The following is a 24511-nucleotide window of genomic DNA, read 5'->3' on the forward strand; positions in this document are numbered from 1 at the left end:
GATAGTCCGGGGCACATTCAATTTACTTCACATTTGCTTTTGGGCATTGTAACTTCATCTTTTCCATGTATGTCCCAACTTCCCAAAGATGGGTGTCTCTTGAAGGCAGGGACCACTTCTAGTTTTGCAGTCTACTTAGTAGGTCATCCAAAATGTGAGCAATGTTCTCTATTCTCACTAGAGTCAGAACTATCTGGACTTGCAGAGCTGTTATCCATAACCATTTGGTTATCCATAACCATTTGGCTTTGGCTTTCTTTCTCCTTCAGCTGTATAAGGAAACACCTTGGCTTTAGGGCGCTGGGTCAGGGCACACTGAGGTCTTCGCTTCCCTCTCAGAGTAGAAGAGATGGAGTTGGACTCTGCTCCCTTTATATTCCTGATAAAGTTAACCAGGCCATAGCCCCTTTCTGCCTGCTATGAAACGTTGGGTCAAGTATTACTTCTTACCTATTTTGGTTGTCTTTCTTGAAGGCTTTTGCTTTCCTCTTAACTCTTAATTTAAGTTTTACTAAACATTTAAAATTAAGTTTTGAAAAGATCAGGAAAACAAAAAGGCAAAAATTATTTGGGGGGACTTTTGAACAATTTCATTTATAATTATTCCGGAAAATATATAACTAAATATAAAATGCTGCAAAATGTAAATTGGAATAGTTCCCCACACCCCAGTCTGTTTGATGAAACCAAACACTTTGTTCATTATATCCCGTTAGTTACCTGGAAGAAACATCCAATTTAGAAACATTTGGCTTTCTGAAAAGAAACAAAATACAATGAAAAAGGAAAACCGTTTTGATATACTCATGGACTTTTATTGCTTCAGTGAGCAGGTGAGGAAGAGAAGCAATTCTTTATTTCCAAATTATAAAGTACGATCAAATTTGAAGCTGTGAAAATATTGAACTTTTGCTAGAAAAAAAAAATAAATGATTTGAAGCCCTGGTGATCACACAGAGAATCTAGACAATTTGACAGCTATGAATTTATCTCACTTGTGAATGAATAACCTTTGTAACTCACTTGGGACTTAAATATGCTAAACACATTTCCCTGGAAACACTTCAAAAGGCATAGTTCATTTCTCTCTTTACCAAACAGCCCGTTTGGTTTACCTTTAGTTTGCTGGCTTTGTGGTTTGAGAAGAGACTTGAGAGTTTGAAAATTAACATACTTACCGCTTGCCATTGGGTTTTACTACTATAAGATCCGAACAAGATTAACTCTTTGATTATTTTATGGTTTAAACAAGTTCTTTTACTTTGGAAATATGGGAACTTCATTAATATTATTTACAAAATTTCAATTCTGTCCCTGAGTTAAAGTTCAATATATTTGTTAAAAGAGGACATATTTCTCCTGAAGTACATGGAACAGACCAGAATTACATCCAATTTAGTTGAGCTCCATGCAGTTCTGAAGTGCATTATAGTTATACACAATAGTGGGGTTTGAAAGAAAACTGTTTTAAGATAGATCCTGAAATTTAGTTCTAGTATTTTTAGAGAATTTTATGGATATATTTTTTTTCAGGATCAAAAAGCGTGGATATATTTTCAGTGCTGTGGTGGGGTATGAATATCAGAAGTTGAGGAATCTTTGCTTCTTGGCACTTAGACATGATTTGTTTTCCCTTGCTCCATTGTATATAACATGTACACTCTGAGTATTATGGATGGAGTGACATTCATGTTGATCAACATGTGTTTTAGTTAGCTTTTTGTTACTGTGAACAAAACACCCAACAAGATCAACTAAGATGAGGTCAAGTTTACTTGGGGCACAGAAGTATCAGTCCATAGACGGTCAATTCCATCTGTTGTTCTGGGTCTAAGGTGATGGAACACAATAAGCAAGGACCCAGGAATGGGGAACACACTCAGCTTATGGTGGGGTCAGTAAACACACAGTGGGAGAGAGGAAAAGGGACACAGTGAAGATATATCATTCCAGGGCATGTCATCAGTGACCCACCTCTTTCAGCCATTTGCCCCACCTGCCTACAGTTACCACCTCGACAGTTCATTAAAACAAAGATAGATTGATTAGATTATAGGTAATTAGATTATGATCATTTCACCTGTGAATATTCCTGCATTAATAGTAGCTCTGTGTGTGTGTGGGGGGGGGAACCATATATAAACTATAATAATTTGTCAAGCTTGTTCCTAACTATCAGATCATAATACTTTAAAATTTTGCATGAAAAGCATTCTTAAGACATTAGCATTGAATTTGATATTTGTTCGAGATATTCTTGAAAAATTTTTTCATGTATAAGACCTCACTACTTTACTGATGTTTTTTTCAAGTTTCAGATTCTCTGCTCCACTAGTAGTTAATGCCTGGGAAGGATTCACGGAGAAAGAACTTCAGCTTATCTGAGAAAAAGAGATTGGTTCATTTGAGGTTTGAAGATCTTTATAGATAGAGACATAGAAAGGTAATACTTAAAATAAAAATTTAAATTTTGACTCTAAGCTGCTATATTGAACCCACATTTACATTTTCTGCTCTCATTATAAAGCCACTCTCTTCTTGCATAAACTTTGTTTTATATAAGTCCATTTTATTTCAAAGTAAGTATTTTTTGTGTCAACAAAGGGCAAAAGAAATAGCTGTGGATTGCATGGCTCCTCCTCTCCCTTTAGCTCATTTCAAAGGGTCTTCACTGGCAAACTTCACTTGGTAAACTCTTGGATCATTTCTACCCCATTTTCTTCCCCTTTCTGTCAAGGTTGTCATGTCCACGGTCCAATTGTGCAAGGGATATGGGGCAGGTTCTGGGAAAGCAAAGGAGTCATGAATTATTGGGGAAAGCTTACAAGTGTCTGCTCCCAGAGAGTTTAGTGGCAACAAGCTGAAGAGGAAAACTTCTGTCCTCAAGCTGCTTCACCAAGCAGTGCCTCCTCTCCCTCTCAGTATTTTGGCCAGTGATGGCCAGTGGATGAGTGACACGGAGTCTTTCCACAGTACCTGGGTTCCATGTCGGTCCTCTCTCAGAGGGTTTTTTGTGTTAGGCTGCAGAAATAGTGACATTATCAGCATTAGCTTACTTGTCTGACCAGCATCCCAAGGAGCAACTGTCCTTGTGTACATGCAAGAAAGCGGCTTTCTACAAATAACACTAACTGGCCCTAGTGCCCAGTGTACACAAGCAAAGCCAGGGTCCCTCAAGATAGTTGGCTCCGATCTACATATTGTGGGGTCGGGCTCCAAATTCCTCAATAGGACACCCATAGCACAAGAGTTAATAACAAAAATCAACAAATGGGACTTACTTAAACTAAAAAGTTTTTTCTCAGCAAGAGAAACAATAAGAGAGGTAAATAGGGAGCCTACATCCTGGGAACAAATTTTTACTCCTCACACTTCAGATAGATCCCTAATATCCAGAGTATACAAAAAACTTAAAAAATTAGATAATAAGATAACAAATAACCCAATCAACAAATGGGCCAAGGACCTGAACAGACACTTCTCAGAGGAGGATATACAATCAATCAACAAGTACATGAAAAAATGCTCACCATCTCTAGCAGTCAGAGAAATGCAAATCAAAACCACCCTAAGATACCATCTCACTCCAGTCAGATTGGCAGCCACTATGAAGTCAAACAACAACAAGTGCTGGCGAGGATGTGGAGAAAGGGTACTCTTGTACATTGATGGTGGGACTGCAAATTGGTGCGGCCAATTTGGAAAGCAGTATGGAGATTCCTGGGAAAGCTGGGAATGGAACCACCATTTGACCCAGCTATTGCCCTTCTCAGACTATTCCCTGAAGACCTTAAAAGAGCGTACTACAGGGATACTGCCACATCGATGTTCATAGCAGCACAATTCACAATAGCTAGACTGTGGAACCAACCCAGATGCCCTTCAATAGATGAATGGATTAAAAAAAATGTGGCATTTATCCACCATGGAGTATTACACAGCACTAAAAAATGACAAAATCATGGAATTTTCAGGGAAATGGATGGCACTAGAGCAGATTATGCTTAGTGAAGCTAGCCAATCCCTAAAAAACAAATACCAAATGTCTTCTTTGATATAATGAGAGCAACTATGAACAGAGCAGGGAGGAAGAGCAGAAAGAAAAGATTAACATTAAACAGAGACATGAGATGGGAGGGAAAGGGAGAGAAAAGGGAAATTGCATGGAAATGAAGGGAGACCCTCATTGCTATACAAAATTACATATAAGAGGTTGTGAGGGGAATGGGAAAATAAACAAGGAGAGAAATGAATTACCGTAGATGGGGTAGAGAGAGAAGATGTGAGGGAAGGGGAGGGGGGATAATAGAGGATAGGAAAGGTAGCAGAATACAACAGTTACTAATATGGCATTATGTAAAATTGTGGATGTGTAACCGATGTGATTCTGCAATCTGCATTTGGGGTAAAAATTGGGAGTTCATAACCCACTTTAATCTAATGTATGAAATATGATATGTCAAGAGCTTTGTAATGTTTTGAACAACCAATAAAAAAATAAAAAATAAAAAATATAAATTACTTTAAAAAAAAGATAATATACACCAGGACTCTGTACCCCAGGCTTGCTCTCATTGTTCCCTTAACGTGGCTAGGTTTCTCAGGGGACATTCATGTTGATCCACATGTGTTTTAGTTAGCTTTTTGTTGCTATGAACAGAACACCCAACAAGATCAACTAAGAGGAGGACAAGTTTACTTGGGGCATACAGCTTCCAAGTCTCAGTCTTTAGATGGCCAGAAAGAGGGTATTCAGGAACATGGTGTTTGCCAAGGTGTCTCCCTTTTCTTTAGGAATAATACAAAGGTTCTCTGTCTTGTTACACAAACTCACAGGTGAATTTCAACCATCATCTGTAATTACTGACAACTAATCAACCTGACACCTGCCCTGTATTTCCAGTACTGTGTTAGATGCATAAACATGTTGGAGACTGTCCTTCTTCTCCCTCTGTTATTGACTCCTAAAATCAGCTTTTTCTGTTGGCTATTCTGTTTCAGTTCAGGATACCCTGAGGTGATAGGATGAAGATTTCTTTGCCAGGGATAATTTTGTTGTAGGGAGTAGCTCTTAGGTCAAACTAGCTTAAGCAAAAGGGGACTTTTGCAGAAGGACATGAGTATCTGACAGAACTACAGTTAAGAAGTGCTGTAGGGTATAACTAGGGAACCAGAAACAGGTCAGTAATCAAGACCAAGGCAGACACTAGTCCACCCAGGTTTCAACTGTAGAGTCTCATCATTGCTTTTCTCTGTTTCTCTGCCAATTATCGCCCCTCCTTCTCCTCCTCTCCTCCATTCCTCTTTCTTCCTTTCTCTTCTTCCTCCTTCTCCTCTTCTTCCTCCTCTTCTTCCTCCTCCTCCTCCTCTTCCTCCTCCTCTTCTTCTCCTCCTCCTCTTTCTCCTCTTCCTCCTCCTCCTCCTCCTTCTCTTCCTTTTCCTCCTCCTACTCCTCTTCTCCTCCTCCTCCTCCTCCTCTTCTTCTCCTCCTTCTCTTTCTCCTCTTCTTCTTCCTCCTCCTCCTCCTCCTCCTCTCTTCCTTCTCCTCCTCCTACTCCTCTTCTTCTTCTCCTCCTCCTCCTCCTCCTCTTCCTCCTCCTCCTCCTCTTCCTCCTCCTCTTCTTCTTCTCCTCCTCCTCTTCCTCCTCTCCCTCCTCTTCCTCCTCTTCTTCCTCCTCCTCTTCCTTCTCCTCCTCCTCCTCTTCCTCCTCCTCTTATTCTCCTCCTTCTCCTCTTCCTCCTCCTCTTCTTCCTCCTCCTTCTCCTCCTCTTCTTCCTCCTCCTCCTCTTCCTTCTCCTCCTCCTCTTCCTCCTTCTCCTCCTCTTCTTCCTCCTCCTCCTCTTCCTTCTCCTCCTCCTCTTCCTCCTTCTCCTCCTCTTCTTCCTCCTCCTCCTCTTCCTTCTCCTCCTCCTCTTCCTCCTTCTCCTCCTCTTCTTCCTCCTCCTCTTCCTCCTCCTCCTCTTCCTCCTCCTCTTATTCTCCTCCTTCTCCTCTTCCTCCTCCTCTTCTTCCTCCTCTTTCTCCTCCTCTTCTTCCTCCTCCTCCTCTTCCTTCTCCTCCTCCTCCTTCTCCTCCTCTTCTTCCTCCTCCTCCTCCTCTTCCTTCTCCTCCTCTTCCTCTTCCTTCTCCTCCTCCTCCTCCTCCTTCTCCTCTTCTTCTTCTTCCTCCTCCTCCTCCTTCTCCTCCTCTTCTTCTTCCTCTTTTTTACTCTATTGGCACGTTTTCCTTCATAGAGTCCCTAAAATGTCCCATTCAGCTGAGATTTCTAGGACTTGCAGCTGAGCTGGCAATCTTCTAGATTTTAATTCCAGATTTCTGGGTTTGGGTGATCCAGAATGATCCCATGCAGTCTTTGTCACCTACCTAGCCCTCCATGCTTGATCAATAGGAGTAAAAATGATTCACTGTAAGTATGCTAAGCTGTAGAGAGGCATGTTCCATATCTGCACAGGGAGACACGAGCCTAGCAGCATCCTTGAAATGTCTGGTAGGTAGTTGAAAAAACATTGGGTTCCATCCTACAAATGGAACAAGAGACTTCATTTCTTTAATTGCAGTATGAACATGTTTTGCAAATTAATAGTAAATGTGCTGCACAAATGTGAGGCACTGTCTTCATACCTTTCACTTCTATTCAGTCTCTTATGTTTGATGTCATGGATATTGTCCTTTGTCTCCCAGATCTTATTAGTCACCAATGTTTGCCAACCCTTTTGCAAAATATCTCGATTCCATTTCTTTCCCCCATTCTCCCTTCTATGGGTGCCACCATTCTTGTTGAGTGTCTCATTATCTTTTCCTATTTCTCCTCTTATAGAGGCTTTTTAATTTTAGTTACTTACCCTATTTCTAGCTTTTCTTATTGCCAATTTATCATTCATATTGCTGATAAGTTGATCATAAAACACTTTCAATCCTGTCATTCTCCCCTCAAAGACCTCAGTGACTCTCCACAGCCTAGCAGAAGTCCACATGGCTTCGTCTGACCATGTAAGACCTTGACCATCACAGGAACCTTTGCAAACAGCTCTAATTCCTCATTTCATCGGCACTGTACAGCAACTAAACTCTTCCCTAATCTGCCTTGAACTTCTCTGATTTTATGTTTTGTTTAAACCAATCCTACTGGTCTGAAATGTACCACTTTCTTTCTGCCTCTGGGAATCCCATCTGTCATTCAAGTCATAACACAAGTCCCTTCTTCTTTGTGAAGTCTTCTAAATTCAGTCCAGCCCAAGTGATATTTTACTTCTCCAAACTAGTATACTTTCCCCTAACCCATTCATTTATTTAGTTCTCTAATTCTATGAATATAATTCCGCTTGTTATACAATTTTAAAAACTTTCAACAGTTTTGTTTCTCCAATCAGATGACGTATTTCATGGGGGCAGAGATCATATCTTCTATTATCGCCCTCAGGACACGGAGAACTCCTAAAATACCAAACATTAGGATGAAAATCTCTTAAGACAGTTTGCTATAATGCTGAATTTATGTTACCTGCTAAAACATTGTTGATTTTTCTATTTTAATTTGTTCTTTTCATTATAAATAAGCCCAATGTCAAAAATGTCGATTTATAGACTTTGACATAGGGATGATTTTCTTTGATATTGACATTGAAGTTTCAGTTCTCGGGTTGCAGTGCATGTGAGGTGGCAGTATGGAAGTAGCATATGAGTATGTGAGGTTGTTGACTAATTCCTAGATTCTTACTATCTGTGTAAAGGGAAAGGAAGATAACAGAATTGATTATTTCAGGCACTGGAAAATGTCCTGTGACTTATGGGGCTAGGCAAAAGGGAACAAGGATGTCAAATGTTAAAATGAAGTGGCTTGTTGCCAAAAGAAATGCAGAACAGCATTAAGAAGGCCCTGGTTGACCTGAAGAGTGAACTGCTTGTTGTACCAGTTCCTAATGGCTCAGGGCAGGGCTTTTGTTAGGGAGGGAGCTGTCCTTTAACTTCTCCCTCATCAGAAGTTTCCACTGAGTTCTCTGGACACTTTTTCCTTTTTCTCCCCCTCCTATGAGAAAAGATCTTTGATCTATTTGGAATAAAAGGAAAAATAAAATTTATTTTAAGAATGCTTAACATTCAATTCGCTTGTTTATTCAGTAAATTGAAGACTTGGTGGACTAAATACCAATGATAAAATACCACTATAAATATAGCTTTTTAAATCTCACGGGGGAGAAAAGCATAATGCAAAATATAAACATAAAACTATTAGAAACTGGATATGGGAACCAGATATTTCTGCATGTGGTTGGAAGCAGGTGGGGTTATTTGAATTATTTCTGTGCCTATTTGCTCAGAATTATACGTGTGGATATACGGTTGCTTGGAAAGAATCTTCTGAAGTTAAAATTCCATTTCCCCTACTAATTAGAATTCTTCCTTTCTTCTTTGAATGTGTCACTTCTTTTGAGATGTTTGTTCTATGGTCTCTTTGGTTTCCTAAACTTTAATCGCATTTGAGATCTTCTTAATGAACTGATTTAACATTTCCTCAAATTTGTATCTTTTTACAGCAATGTAGTTCCGGAAATGTTAATCCTGGTCATTGGTTCAGTGCTCTCCATTCTAATGAGGGTCTGCTCTCGGGCAGTCACTGTGTGCGGTGGGATAGAAATCATAGCACCACACAACTATAGTGTCAGGAACAGTGATTTCAGTGTAGAGATTCTTTTCTCACAATGATAGTGTGTGGAAAACTGAGAGTGCCACATACCAAGGTCATAAATGATGGACTTCCACTTCCTAGATCACCATGAACCTATGAAAACCTTGTGAACGCCTTCTTTGTCCTTTGTCAGCCTCATCTGTTTGTCCTTTTCTAGTGTGTATGCCCTTTTAGAATCAGGGCTTCTCCGGAAGCTCCCTCTCCATTCATTCAGATTTCTTACATAACTGCCCTTTATAATTTTCATACAATGGTCACTAGAGCTTCAATCATAACAGGAATAATGTGTATGGCATGTAAGTGTCCCACAAAATGAAAGGTGCCATCACAAAGGGAGGAAATAAAACTAACAAACACCACACACACAAAAAAAAGAGGATGCAGCGTCCGTATCTTTTGTATGACTGGGAAAAAATAATGTCATGGATTCTATAAAAAAAGAAGCAATACTATTAATCAGAGAAGAATATATTATTTAAAGATTAACTTTTTAAAAAAGCAAAAAGTCTGGTGACAAGTGGCACAAATCCTTAAAAGAGGATCAATAGAACAGAAGGCCTAGAAGACTGACCTTCACAGATGACCATGTACCGAAAGGGGAGCTCACAGGAGTCACGGAGGGATACAGGCTGGGCAGGTCCTCTTCTGTTGATTGAGTTTAACTCTATTTTTCTAAGAAAAGGAAAAAAGGGAGCTAACATTTTCTTTTGACAGAAATAGTGTTTATTTTACTTTATGGAAAAAGAAAATTAACTTCTGATAAATTAAAATGTTAAAAAAGATTGTAAAACTGGTGGACAGGGGATATGGGGTTAGGATTTGGTTCCAGGTTTTCTTAGAAATAAATTCCATGCCATTCCCATTGTTTCCATTCCTCTCAGGTAGTTGCATTTGGAAAATTTACCTGTCATGATTACCTAGGTTCTACTTCCTGTTTCAAAGTCACAAACTTGTAATCTTCAGAATTCTACTAGGGGATCAAATATGATAGCAGATATTCAAAATGCTTAGAAGAAGATTGTTTAGACATAGAATCAAGCTTGATGAGTGGTAGTTAAAATGTAACAGGTGTATCTGAAAAAGAAAAGGAAAGGGAAGAGAAAGGACAGAATCTTCTTTTTAAAAACAAAACCAAAAATCCTCAAAAGTCTAAGTCTACTTAGATCTATGGAAGATGATTCATATATTCATTTAACTGATTATAGAAAATATAGCTCCATTCCTACAGCACATAAATGGTTGAGACAGTTTGGCATGAAAATCATTGCTAAAATTTCTGCAAAAATATACAGCATTTGTTACACTACCTTTAATTAATTATTATTATTTTTTACACTTGGAAGGTGAACATTTTTAATGAAAAGTCAATGGAAAAGAGAACATTTGGCATCGTTACAAGATTTGAAGAAGCAAGCTCCTGTTCTTCCTGCCAAAAAGTATTTAGGACTGATTCCAGCTTTTTCTTTCAGCCAAACACCTATATTTTAAATGTTCCAATATTTTCAATGTTTCAGAGCAAGTATGAAATTACCACCTTGGTAACCTGTTACATTTTACTGAAAAATTTTTATATTACTCAAAAAGATTCCTGAGACAGAATGTAATATTTTTCTCTGTTATTTGCCTACCTTCTCCTTCACAATTTGGATGGGAGAGAACATTTTGATCACAGTCTGAACTGTTACGGAAAGTTCCTTGGTTCATAACTGAATCAGAAAGAGACTACAAGCGATAGACCAATGTTTAGCGAAGGAAAATAAATTAAGTTTCCAGTAAAATCCCTATAGCACATAGATTGAAAAAATAATTTTATTATGTTATAATTTGTGAAGCTAAAAATCTTTTCTTTTTATTCTTCTACGAAGTGTTTGGATATAATTTTCTCTTATATAAACCACAAGGATACACCAGCTTCCCTGACCATAACACAAACAATTTGGAGATTGTTAAGAGTAAATCAGTAAAACATCCAATTGATTTTCTGAAAAGATGCCTCAGAAGGCTTAGAACATTGCTGTCTGCTTTCACTGCACCATACGTTGTGTGGATGCGTTCTTGGGTGATCATTCCAATTGGGCAAGAATATTCAACATTTATTTTCAGGCCTAATTAATTCTTCTCTGTTTGAGTATTGTGAAAAGAATTTCTTCCTTTCTGGTGATGTTGGTTAATCTTAATTGTTGTAACTCACAGGGTTCATAGGCCCAGTGATAACCGATATTGTTAGGCTACATCACTGGACGTTTAAATTCAAATGAAATTTCATAAGGGAACTCTAAAAACCATCCAGTTTCTGAATGAAAAGGGTAAAGAAATACTTTCTCAGTTATATTTTTATTTAAATATACTTTTCTATTATTTTATTAACAGTTTGGATAAAATGTAATTAAATGGCTTCCAATTTACCCCTTTAAAAATGTAAATTTATGGGTTTTCCGCTTATCCACAGAGTTGTACAAGTATCATCATTGTCTAAATTTAGAACATCTTAATCCTCTCCCAAAAGAAATCTTGTACCCTTTCCTCCCCCAGGTCCTGGCAACCATGAATCTACTCTGTCTCTCTGGGTTTATTTACTCTGTCTCTCTGGGTTTATCTATTTTGGGTATTTCATACAAACATAATCACAGAATATGTGGTCTTTGGTATCTGGCTGGTGTATTTATCACAGTGTTTTCAAGGCTCATCCATGTTGAAGCATTTCTCAATATTTCATTCCTTTTTATGGCTGAATGCTATTTCATGGCATGGATTTGTGGCACTTTATTCTTTCATCAGTTGCTTGACATGTGGGTTTATTGTATTTTTTGGCTAGTGTAAATAATAATGGTAAAAACACTTGTGTACACGTTTTCCTTTCTCTCTTCTTTCTTCTCCTTCTCCTCCTCTTTTCCCTTCTCCTCCTCCTCTCCTCCTCCTCTCCTCCTCCTCCTCCTCCTCCTCCTCCTCCTCCTCCTCCTCCTCCTCCTCCTCCTCCTCCTCCTCCTCCTCCTCCTCCTCCTCCTCCTCCTCCTCTTCTATGAAAACATAGACATATGTTTTCAATTCGCTTGGCTATACACCATAGAGTTTCTGGGTCATTTGCTAACTCTAGGTCGAGCAGTTTGAGAAACTGCCAACTCGTTTTCCAAAGTGGCTGCACCATTTTACAATCCCACTAGAACGTAGGAGACTTCTAGTTTTTCCATGTCTTTAACAATGCTTGAGATTGTCTCTATCTGTATTGATGTATCTTAGGGAAAGCAGCCCACATTATGGTCGTTATACATTCAGAAACTCTGGATTTTCACATCTCTGTTTCTATGAGTTTTGTTCATTCTAATCTCATCTTTGGAAAACTGCAGCAATCTTTTATTTGCTCCTCTCATTGTATCCTCCTTGTGTATGTGTAGTCACAGTAGGGTTATATATATATATATATATGTGTATATATATATACACATATATATATACACACATATATAGCAAATATAAATCTTATTTCAGAAAACATACGTGATGAACTTTTTGCTGTGCTCATTTCCACATCTGCAAAAAAAACCTATTGATAAAATTTAAGTTCTTTTCAAGCCCTTAGAATTTGGATTTACGTTTCTTTTTATAACATCTCTGTGTTTTGATTTGTATTTTTATTGGTAAAAGATGTTTCTTTGGGGTTACATCTTTTGGACATTTAGATTAGAACAGCAATGAAAGTCAAGCAGCCCTAAGAGGTTACTCAGAGCTAACTCATTGAGTGCCTACTATGTACAAGAGGTTTTCTAAGTACTTCCCATAGAAAAACTCCTATGAGGTAGATATTATTACAGACAATTGACACCCTAGAGGCAAAATGGGCACAGAGAAGTTAAGTAACTTGCCTAAGGTTACATAGCTATTAAGTCATAGAACCAGGATTCCAACCAAAGTATCTGCCCCACATGTATAGCCACCAAACTATTCTGTTTCTCTCTTTTACTTATTGCCTGAAACATATAAAATTTAAAATAAAAGTTAACTACTTTCTGGTGTTCAATATGGCTTAGGGTAGGTTTAAGATATTCATGCTTTTATTAATTATTATATAATATCACTATATACAGTAAGAATGCATATTTAAAATCCTATGTTCTTAATTACCTAGGGGTTTACAAAGTTAGTTATTCCAAATATAAAGACAGTAGCTTGAGAAATAAGTATTGGGATCCTTAAGAATAACTTCAAAAAGATATTCTCAAAAAAAAAAAAAAAACATTGCCTAAACTCTTTACAATAGTCAGTGTCTTATTATTATATCTCCTGCCAGTTGTGTGCTCCTCCTTCCCTCCCCCCCTTTTAAGAACCATCTAACAGAGCATTTTGTGTTTCTGAACATTTACATTCAATTTGTTAAATGTCACTGAGGAAAAATAAAACGGAGAGGACATCAGTTAATAACATACTTTCACATTCCGTCATCCCATGCATGGTTCCGTGTCTCCCCATGTTGACCTAATTTGCCATGACAGGAACATGGCCCTGGTTTCAGAACATTCCAACTGTAGCAATTACTAAACCTTATTGGGAATTTTTGCCCCCTTAGCAAATTGAATTAGATTGCGTTTCTCAGGACCATTTGAGATGGGTATTTATGAACAAGGGGGTATGGTATGATGGAGCCTGGAGCTGTGGCTCTTTTATTACAAATATACTGAAGCCCAATGTGAATGTTTTCCATTACAGAGGGCCTGATTTTTACTTTTAAGGTAGATTTGAGGAGAAAAATATTAGAAAGCATATTGTATAACGCCTACCCACTTTGTTACTGTAGACACTCTTTCTCTAATTTTCTCAACTCTAAATGAGGATGACGATGATAAGAATAACATCTACATATAATAATAATATCTGTATTTCAAGGTTTATTAGACAGCTAGATGAGGAGTCTCTTCTAAATGAAATATTTGGAACAGCATCCAGCATTCAAAATATCAACTCTAACTATTATAAATTTTACTTTAACAGTATTGGAAAAAAGTCATTCTATATTCCTAAGAATACATAATTTAAAACTTGTTTTGACTGCTCAGAAACAACAATATATGGACTGTATTATACTTCTATAATAACTTACGATGCACCAGGGCTGGATCATAGGTGTATAATTCATATTCATGTCTCAGGGTTCACTAACCCACTAGTAAAGTATCAGTTCATCAAAATTAAGAGTTGAGTTTTAATAGTGCCCAGACCCTGTCTGTCTGACCCAGGTTGTCAGCTCCCAGGTTTTTACATGTATTCTGAGAGCCCCTGGTGTCAGCCTATGGCTCTGTGTGTGGGGAGTGGGGTGAGGTGTGGTGGGGAGGGGGATTCTAAATAACATTATTATGATATGCCAAGAAGTGGACCTGGAGACAAGAGCAGCAGATTCACATTATTATTTTTTTGTTTTGTTTTGTTTTTAACCTCAGGATGCTTTTTCACACTTAAAACTTAATTGGGATTCCAAAGAGCTTTCAGTTATGTTGGTGCTGAGGATTGAACTCAGGGCCTCGTGCATGTTAGGCAAGTGCTCTACCACTGAGCTACATCCCCAGCTCTGATATATTTTTTAATAGAACATAAAACTGAGAAGTTTCAAAAATATTTACATATAAATTCATCTTAAAATATCAATATAGTTGATCAATCTCATTTTGGGAAGGGGTAGGGGAAGGGTAGGTTTATGGGAGGGTAATGAAGAGTATATGGCTAATGGGCATAGCGGAACAGGTGGATTGGAGGGATAATTTCTTTTTCATTTATTTGTTGTCTTTAGGTATACATGACAGTAGGGTGTATTTTGACATATTATATATATATATATATATATAATATGCAATCCAATATATATATATGCAATCCAATCCAATTAGGGTCCCATTCTTGTGGTTGTACATGATGTGGAGTTTCACTGGTCATATATTCATACATAAACATAGGAAAGTTATGTCTGAATCATTCTACTGTCTTTCCCATTCCCATCTTCCCCTTCCCTTTATTCCCCTTTGTCTAATCCAATGAACTTCTATACTTCGCCTCCCTACTTTCCCTTGTTATGGAGGGATAGCTTCTAATGTTTTACAGCACAGTAGGATAACTATGGTTGACAAGAATTAACAGTATATTTCAAAATATCTAGTAGAAAAGATTTGAATGTTCCCCACACAAAGAAATGATAAATGTTTGAAGTGATGGATATGTCAGTTACCCTGATCTAATCATTACAAATTATATTCATGTATTAAAATATAACACTATACTCCATAAATATGTACAATTATTATGCATCAATTAAAATTTTAACAAATGAACCTATTACATGTTAACATAAATAACCTATTTTCTTTTTAAAAATCCCAATGTTTTCTGAAACACTTTCCTCCCAAATTTAGAATAGCTTTACTTAATATTTTTGCACATGCCTTGTTTAACAGAAGAAAGCTAGATTCTTATGTTTTTTTTTTTTTTTCCTACATTCGGTGTTTTGAGTCATCACATGTGTGGCTTCTGGAAAATCTGACTGTGTGCTTGCAAGAGATCAAGAGTGAGAAAGGCAAACTCTGTGTTAGCATTATGAGAATGTCTTGGTCTTGCAAGTCTGGAAGGGGCTCAGACCCCACTTTGAGAACTTCCTGCTTAAGCTCAGGCACTGACTGTGCAGGGAGATCTCAGGATACACCGTGGGGGAAAGCTGTCCTTGCCAGTCTGGGCGAGTGTGGGAAGTACACAGCAAGGGTGATCTGGGAGAGGCAGGGGTAGGTACAGTGGGGATGAAGTGGATCTGTGGCTGATGGCTGTGGGGCAGACCTCATGAGACCAAATGCCAAGTGATGTCCCTGTCACATCCCTAGGCTTCTTGGCATCTTCAGGAGCTGGTAAGCTGGGGCTTGGCCAGCAATTCCCAGGCAGTTAAGATTTACTGCTGGAGGACAGTGACAGACCTGTGTGTGGATTCCCCTGCCTCCTCTGGCAGGAGGCCTCTTAGATTCCACTTCTCCATGTGCCCAGTTGCCCTCTGGGAGCAGAGAATTGTTGTAGAAGAAATCAGACAGGTTGGACATTTATGTAAAACAAGTCTAAGTTGCCTAAAAGTGGAATTGCAAATGGGTAAATGAACAGGAAATAATGGATTGCACCACTAAATATAATTTTTGTTTCTTTTTTACTACCCAACAATTTAAGAACTTATAGAATGAGAGGAGATAGAGAAAACAGACAATCTCCCACTCAAAATGGTTCAATTTATGATTTTTAACTTAATGAGGAAGTAAAATTGATGTGCATTCAGAAGAAACTGTACTATGAATTTTGACACTTGATCTTTCCAGGGCCAGTGAAATGTGGTATGACATTCTCTCATGATGCTGAGCAGCATCATGAGGAGAAATAGATAGCACTCTACAGTGTACTGTATGATGTTTGGTAGGTTATGTGTATTAGTTGCATTTTCAACTTCCCCTATTTGCAAGCTTCTATAGGTTTACCAGGATGCCATACCGTTGTACATTAAGGAGCTGCTCTGTAGAGGTGCTATATGCTCTTCATATTTGAGTGAAATGTGCTTTAGCTAGTAACTGCACAACAGGTCAAAATAAACCCACAAATCCTGTAAGAGGAAAAAGACACGGCACTCCTTTCTCTATTACCATCACTTCTTCCTATATCTTCATGTTCAAAATATTTCACTTCTCGTTAGCCCCCCCACATGATCCTCATGTGTAACACCTTTTGTACACAGAGCCTGCAAAGTTTGATGGTCTGATAACCTTCCACCAAACTTCCTGAGTTGGTAATAACTAGATCATTCAACTTTGCAGTATCTATGTGGGTATGTATAATTTTAAGAGTCGTTCTATTTGAATTCTTCAAAATTTTATGTGTTTTGAGACTAGGGCCCTGAAGTTATTATAGATGAAATAAGAAGTTTGGGGTTTTGCCCTGTTAGTCTTCTTGCTTCATTAATTTTCTGTATGCAATGCTTGCATGATCTGCTGTGATACGTGCTGTACCCTTTTCCTCTCTGCTTGTGAGGGGAACTTCGTAGGGATAGAGCAATGGGTTTCCTCGCTCTCTGGTTCCTTTGCACACTGGTTTTCACCCATGTGGTGTTCCAGCTGGATATCAGAAAGAGGGTGAGAAAGGAGGCTGCTCTGTTGTGGAGTTTCAGAAGGATGGCTGCCTACCCTAACCCAAGGTCCCTAGGTGCTACACTCTCCCTGTGGCTTCCCTACATGCCATCTACAGCTTTGTACATAGTATATTGAATGTTCCTCTCATTGTGCAGTGAGCCTTCTGTACCCACCAGGACCACAGCTAGAGTTCCTAGATGTCTTCAGTGTATCCAACCAGTTTTCCCAGGAGTAATAAAGCCCCTCTCCTTTATAAGGTTGCCCCTAGAACCCAGAATCTGCAATGATTTGTAAGTAAAAGGTACCATTTGATTCTTGAATCTGGAATTTGTACAATGAACAACATAAAACCAGAGAAATGGGAATCCTTAGACCAAATTTGGGGGCTTGTGTTTGTTCAGGTCCTTTTCCTCCCTCTATTTCGTCTTTCTTTTCTCTCTCCCTTTCTCCCTTCTTTCCTTCCCAAACATGAATTTCAACCTGGCAAACTACATTCTAATAATCCTGGGTAGACTGGCAATAATAAAAGAGCTTTGAGACAGTTAAATTCATAGAAAAACTTTTCTCTCTCTCTTTCTCCTCTCTCTCAGACCAAGACCAAGATAGGGCTTTTAAGACAGTTCTTTGTTATCTGGGATGATGGCAGTGCAGTGGCTGCAGTATTTCAAAGGTCAAGCCTAATACATGGTGGAAAGCTGATGAAAATAGGTCTTGAGTTAAATGTGGGTACAACTAGTGTCATAGAATAGTAATTGAGAAGAATGGGGTTTTGGCTAGGAGCCTCTGAAGTTTACGGTCAGTTAAAGACAGTGAAATCTGCTCAGGAGAATTCTGAGTTTGATTTGGCTTACAGCAGAGAAAGCATCAAATCAAGTTCATCATCCCTTAAATAAAGAGCAAGCATTAGATCTGAGGCTAATATTATAACTGAGACTGTGTAAAAGCTATCTTGAATATTACATGAAGATGGCTGTCAAGATAACTGCGTATTCAATAGCACATCAAGAACTTTCTTATTGACAGGATAAAACCCTGGGACCAAAGCCGATGCTGGTGTGAGATGCTGCTTTGCATGTGCTTGGAATGATTCTGCAAATGCATTGCACTTTGCATTGTACTTTATAAAGAAATTCTTATTTTTCTTAGAAGGTGCAGCAAAAAATGGTCAAAATATAGAAGCTTCACGTATACTGCCTCTGGATGGGAACACTGAATACCTAAAATAAAGACCTCATCTACAGAGACTATTTCACTGCCAATAATTTAGTCAGTCACCAAATTCTCTAAGGGTTGCTTTTCTGTAGTTATTGAAAAGTGTACATTAAGCCCTGGGCTTTGTTTCACATCTCCAATATCAATCTGAAGCATTTGCTTTCATGACATTTTGATCTGAGCCCACTGCTGAATTTCAGAGAAGTCTTCCAGCACTGAGTCAGAGGCCTGGCACTTCCCTCAGACTCACTTTCCAGTTATTAAATCCTACCAATCGTTCAACCCACACACACATGACAACTTCTTAGGAAGATATGCCAGATCCCCCAAGTCCAAGCTAATTGCCCCTTTACAATTTTTTTAACCATAAAATATCACATGTACCTCTCTTTTACTTTTATTTGCTTCTATGTTGTAATATAGGAATAATAAACATAAAATTCCTTACAGCAGCTTCTGATTTCTCCCATCTTTTTTTAAAAAAATCCAGTCCTAGCACTGTTTCTTGTGCCTAACTAGGATTTTTGAATAAACAAATTAGATTCAGTAGCTATTTTTAAAAATTAATATACACCTAAGTATTGTGCTCAATGATATTAAAATGTTTACAGATAGACCTTAAGTACTTAGCATGCCACAGACAAAATAACTGAAAAAAAAAAGATGCTTTCCCCCCAATCTAACTTTAAAAGAAAAAGCAATTTGGAATACACACACACACACACACACACACACACACACACACACACACATGTTAGAGAGAGAGATTTCCTTTACTACTTGAAAAAATTTTCAGAGAAAGTATGACGAAAATTTTGAAGTTTAAATAGACTGTTTCATGGAAAGGAAGCTGCCTTTGAATTGCATTTATTTTCAACAGGTTGGGGGAACTTGAAATTTGTCAATGATAACACAGATGAGAAAATTCTGACTGGGAACAGTTTCCTTGTTTGAAACCACTCTTTGGTGCAGGGTTTTCATGCACAGCATGCAAATGTGTGTCATGTTCATAAATCCAATCACAAATGATGGTTTTACGACCAAACTGTATTTCTTCCAAACAAAGTGGCGGTAATATTTTTAAAAATCTGCAAGCCCTTTGAGAGTCTTCAAAAAGAATTTCATCATCTTTTCTCATTGAAGTGAAGATATTTATAACTGAGAGGATGCTGTATTGCCACAATGGGGAAGAATTGCTTTCCCCACCTAAAATATAGCCACCAATAGTGTACATGTTTTGCATTTAGCATTCAAAATATATGAGGACCAAGATCTAAGTAGATGCAGTAGGATCTAGAAATTAGCCTAAGTCAGCTCTGGAGACCAGATTTAGGGAGGACTGTAAATCATACCCTTGGAAGAGAACATTACTATTCAGAATACTCTAAAATGTACCATGGATAGGAATCCTATTTGTAGCCCAAAGGTTTTATCAGAGTCTGCAGTTCCATAAAGTTGTGCTACTCAGGAAGCTATTTTAAGATTTTTTGGTAAACATTGAAGTTCCCTGAGGTCTACAGGCCTATACAGGTTTTCATAAAGACTAAACCTAGAGACTGAAGAATATCCTTTTCTGAAGGACTTCCCCTTCACCGCCTCATTTCCTTGTAGAAGATAAGTTTTATCATTTTATTTTCCTTATAGTCCTCTGAAAAGCCATATTGTCTATGCTCACCATAACTTCTAGAAATACTTAAACCATAATTCCAAAGAGCTCGTGGTGGTCTCAGCACGTCAGCAAAGGACACTGTGAAACAATATTTTGGAAGATCTCCTCATCTATCTATTGACCAGTGAAAACCTCTGTCTTCACCAGCAGCATATGATTCGAATGAGCTCTGTTGTACATAACAGCAGTGACTTGAAGTCTCCTCTCTGGGGCCGATCAAACTGCAGAATAATAATGAAGATCATGGGAGAGTGGGTTCTGGCACTGGCTCTGAAATTCACTGTGAAATGAACCTTCCTCACCTAGACTGTTGATGTGCTTCCTTCATTCTGTAAGTGAAGGTCTGAGCCCACTCCCCACCTCTGGAACAGTTATGCTGTGTTTGGTTGCCATATTGGTCAGTGGGTTCTCTCATTCATTCATCCACAAGATACTTTGTGAGCATCCATTTGGGGTCAGGCAGGCCTCCTCATGCCGTGCCAGCCTGGTGCATGCAACCAAGGCCCTGTCCTCATGGGGCTTACAGTTAGTGGGAAAGAGAAGCAATACACAAAGAAATTACAAATTCTAGAATAAGTGCTATGAAGAAGGGTTTATGTTAAGTGTATTATCATAGGAGTTGTTTCTGACAATATGTATCATCTATGTTATGTCATGTATTTTATTTGAAACTAATTCTTTACTTTGGGACACTCAGGGAGTAGTATCTCAATGATGAAAGGGGGTTTTCTTGGCCTATTATTATTATTATTACTATTATTATTAATTATTTTTTGTGTATAGGGGATTGATCTTAGGAGTACTTGACCACTGAACTACATTCCCAGCTCTATTTTGTATTTTATTTAGAGACAGGTTCTCCCTGAGTTGCTTAGCGCCTTGCTAAATTGCTGAGGCTGGCTTTGAAACTCTCAATCCTCCTACTTCTGCCTCCCAAGCCACTGGGATTACAGGCATACACCACCATGCCCAGCCTTCTTGGCCTATGGATATATCCATTTGCTTTGAGTTTTGCCAGGAAGTGCCATAGGAGCCCTCCGTGTGAACCCCACATGTGCTACAATAGTCTCTGTGGTCCAAACACCAAAACCCTGCTTGGGCTGTTGATTCCATTTGGGAAATGCAAATCTCTGAGAATAACTTCTAGGATTGCTTACAAATAAACTGTCAAGATCCTTGGATTCTTGAAAAAATCAGGGAAGAATACCTTCTCTTAACCAAGTAACCAATTCTTTTACAAGGCAGTAAAGATAAAATGTTTAGAATTCTAGGTGGCAGAAATAATTCACAGGGATTTTCAAAAATATGATTTTATTTTTTGTTTGCTACTCAAAGAATGGTAAACAGTAATGAAGTAAAACTCAACTCTTTTCTCAGCTCTGTTGCTGAGGTCTCCTTCTCTCCCTGCCCTTCTCTCTCCATTCAGGAGACAGGATGGCATGACCACTACTGAAGAGATGGTCCTTCAAAATTGCCTGGAAGACAGCAATGTCATCCCATTACAACTAAGAGGTGTCCTTCTTCTCTAAAGCAATACTGTATCACACGTACATTGTATTCAAAAAGAAAACAAGACATAAGAACTTGATGGAGTGTTTCATTTTCTTTTTCCTCCTTTGCTACAGTTTATAGTTTCTTCTGGGATGAAATGGTCAAGGCCTTGTGGTGCCAAGTTCAAAGGTGATTAGTGATAGTTTACCGAGCTCTAACTTTTTTCAGACACAAACATCAAAGACTCTTGGCCTGTAGGGCAGGACTTTTCAGTGGTCCCCAAGTTTAAGGCTCAGTGAACCTGTCTCATGGATCTATTAGGGCTTTATAGATCTTCAAGGGCACAATTGACTGTTGTTCTGGATCTGCATTCACTGTGTGAGTAGAGGGTGTTACAGGAAACCAGCATTTGAATCCCCATGGGTAAAATAATTGATGTCAACTTTTCAGCTTACCCTCACCTCTGGAGCACTATTTCAAGCTCTTTGTAGACCAGTGTTAGCCTGGAGGTGATAGTCAGGTGCTTATTCTTAGTAGTATTTGTATCAACATACACTCTTAGCTGTGGACACACATCTTGTTTTCTCTTCTACTGATGTATTTGCCTTCATTGGAGAAAGTTATTCTTGCTGATTCAACCCTTACTCCATTAGTATCCTTGAAGACTCCAGGTAAGATAGAGGAAAATACAGAAATTAAATATCCTGGTACAAAACACTCTGATATTCTGGTCTCATGAACTTTGAAGTCATCCATTGTTTCTCTATTAGACTTCCAAGTCATATTTTATTGAAGAACTGTTTATTCCTATCACAACTGAAATGATTGTGCTCTATCATTGTTCTCAGATTGAGGGACAATTTCTTGATGGACAAGTTGGGATATCAAATACCAGTCTGCATGAAAGACTATGCCTGGAGGGGTAGGGGTAGAGGCTGGGAGGTAGGAGCTAGAACTGGAGACATACAAATAAGATGTAAGTGTTGGTAGGGAGGACAGGTAATAAAATGATAATTCATTTGGAGACTCAGCATGAGAAAACATCAGTCATGAGATTTTGAGGTAGGTCAGGGATCAAGAATAAGGAATCATGGACAAGGAGTCCAGTGTGAGAGGCCCACTTGTACATACTCCCCTTAAGTAGAACAGGAGAGAAACTTGAGAGTCATACCATCTATATAAAGGGAAAGCTGATGTTCCCTAAGTGGTATTTTCCAGTTAGTTTAAAAACATTTTATAAAAGACTGACTTTAAATATATACATATATACTCACATTTTTATTTTGAGGTAATTTCTTTTTTTTTTTCCTTTCCTTTTTTCTTTTGGATGCTGGGGGTTAAATCCAGTGCCTCATTCATGTCCAGCACATGCTCTACCACTGAGCCTCACCCCCAGCCTGAAATGGTTTCTAATTGATTGCAAAGTTATCAAAACACCTCCTGTGTATCTTTCACTCAGATTCACCAATATTTAACATTTCGCTGATTTGTTTTATAATTCTGTGTGTGTGTGCGTGTGTGTGTGTGTGTGTGTGTGTGTATTTGTGGTCATATACATATATCAAAATTTTTGAAAATAATTTGGAAACATCATACCATTGTACCTCTAAATATTTTCTAAGAGTAAGAATAAGTGTATTCACTTACACAACGATAGAAGAAATTATTAAGATCAGAAAAATTAATGCTGATGACAATATCATTTTCTAACACATCTAATTCATGAAATTTCACAGATTTCCATCCTTCAGGACAATTTTTTTCCCTCTGGTCTAAGATCCAGCTTGATATCATGTATTGAAATTTAGTTTTCATCTCTTTCTATTCCTTCCCCAATTTTATTTGATTTTTAATTAGGGAAAGGCTAACTTTTAACTTTGATATACTGAAACTTACAGAAAAACACAAAAATAAAGAACTTTCTCCTTTGAACTTCAGAATATATCCTTTGCCTAGATTCACCAATTGTTTATATCTATTCCCCACAACCCTTTTTCTTTCTCATTTTATAACTAGAGATAGGTATATGCATATTTTTCCTGGATGGGAGGTCAGATGAGATGAGCCAAACTTATGTGAAACCAAAATTAGAAGCACATTAGGATCTCTTGGAGAATTCTCATTTATTAAGATGCATTTTACAGCCAGGGGTGGTGATGCATGCCTGTAATCCCAAAGACACTGGAGGCTGAGGCAGGAGGATCACAAGTGCAAAGCCAGCCTCGGCAACAGTGAGGCTCTAAGCAACTCAGTGAGACCCTGTCTCTAAATAAAACACAAAATAGGGCTGGGGATGTGGCTCAGTGGTTGAGTGCCCCCGAGTTCAATCACTGGTCCCCATCCCCACAAAAAGATATATATATATTTTTCATATGATTTTCAATATTCTTCCTCTTTTTCATGAAATCCTTTGAACCAAGTAAGCAACTAAACATAAACAGAAACCCAGGGCTAAGTTGGATAGTGGATCCACAGAGTGGCCATGTCGTTCAGACTCTGCCAACTTGTGACTGTGAATTACAGGTTGCAGCAAGGTAACCTTAGAGTTCTAGAATGCTGCCATGAAAGAGACTTTTGGGACTTTTTTTGGTTTTTTTTTTTTTTGGTATATTAAAACTTCTCCAGAGTTAATAAATAAATTCATGAAGTCAGAGAGGACACAGAGTCTCAGTGTGAAGTAGTTGAGCAAAGATTCAACACTTTTTGTGTCTAGTCACGGTCTCAATTAAACTCTGGGAGTCTCAGTTTGAGCAGGCTTCTCCAAGAAGGTCATTTTCTATTGCTGACAATAGATGGGAGGCCATTGGAATACTGAAGATTCAGCAGATACTGTATTTGGCATGTGCTAATTTACTGGAACTATATGATCTGTTCCCATCAAGAAACTTTTGGATTTGTCACCAGGCTGCTTCAGATAAGCTAATTCCCTTCAGCAAGGCAAACGAGGAAGTCATTTATGTAAGCAGAGATTCATTTTAGACTGACTCTCTTCTCTGAGATGGAGAGGCCAAGGACTTGAAAGAATGAATCCACTGAGTGCAACACGCTGAGTCAGACACCAGTGAAACTGGTCGGCGCCTAGTTGGTGCTCAAGTTAGCCTGGTTGAAGTCGTAGTCTGATGTTCTGTCACCTTTAAATCTGCTTCCAGATTTTTAAGAGGCTAATAATATTGGATTTGGCAGGGTATTAATTGTTTCTCTTAATGGCTGCTTATTTTTACATTTTTCACAGTTTGTGAAGTTAAAGGGGAAGAAGTTAAAGGAGCTGAAGCCTTTGCCTGCCTAACCTTGGTTACTTTAATGTTTTGTGATTTGGATCATTT

At 38.3% G+C, this 24511-nt stretch overlaps 1 long non-coding RNA gene and 1 other non-coding gene across 7 annotated transcripts in view; both read right to left on the reverse strand.

The window, feature by feature from the left end:
- The window catches only part of LOC144365040 (uncharacterized), a 268642-nt gene that overhangs the window by 76231 nt on the left and 167900 nt on the right, over window positions 1-24511 (reverse strand). For 4 of the 6 annotated variants that reach the window (XR_013423320.1, XR_013423323.1, XR_013423318.1 and 1 more), the window contains one exon: window positions 9259-9359. The exons of the other annotated variants lie outside the window; for them this stretch is intronic. This is a non-coding gene — a long non-coding RNA (uncharacterized LOC144365040). The remainder of the gene's footprint in view (window positions 1-9258; window positions 9360-24511) is intronic. 6 annotated transcript variants of the gene reach the window in all.
- On the reverse strand, window positions 14169-14243 carry Trnav-aac (transfer RNA valine (anticodon AAC)). Its single transcript has one exon. It is a non-coding gene; the product is annotated as a tRNA-Val (tRNA).

This window comes from Ictidomys tridecemlineatus, chromosome 6 (genome assembly GCF_052094955.1).
Source record: "Ictidomys tridecemlineatus isolate mIctTri1 chromosome 6, mIctTri1.hap1, whole genome shotgun sequence".
Taxonomy (NCBI): domain Eukaryota; kingdom Metazoa; phylum Chordata; class Mammalia; order Rodentia; family Sciuridae; genus Ictidomys; species Ictidomys tridecemlineatus.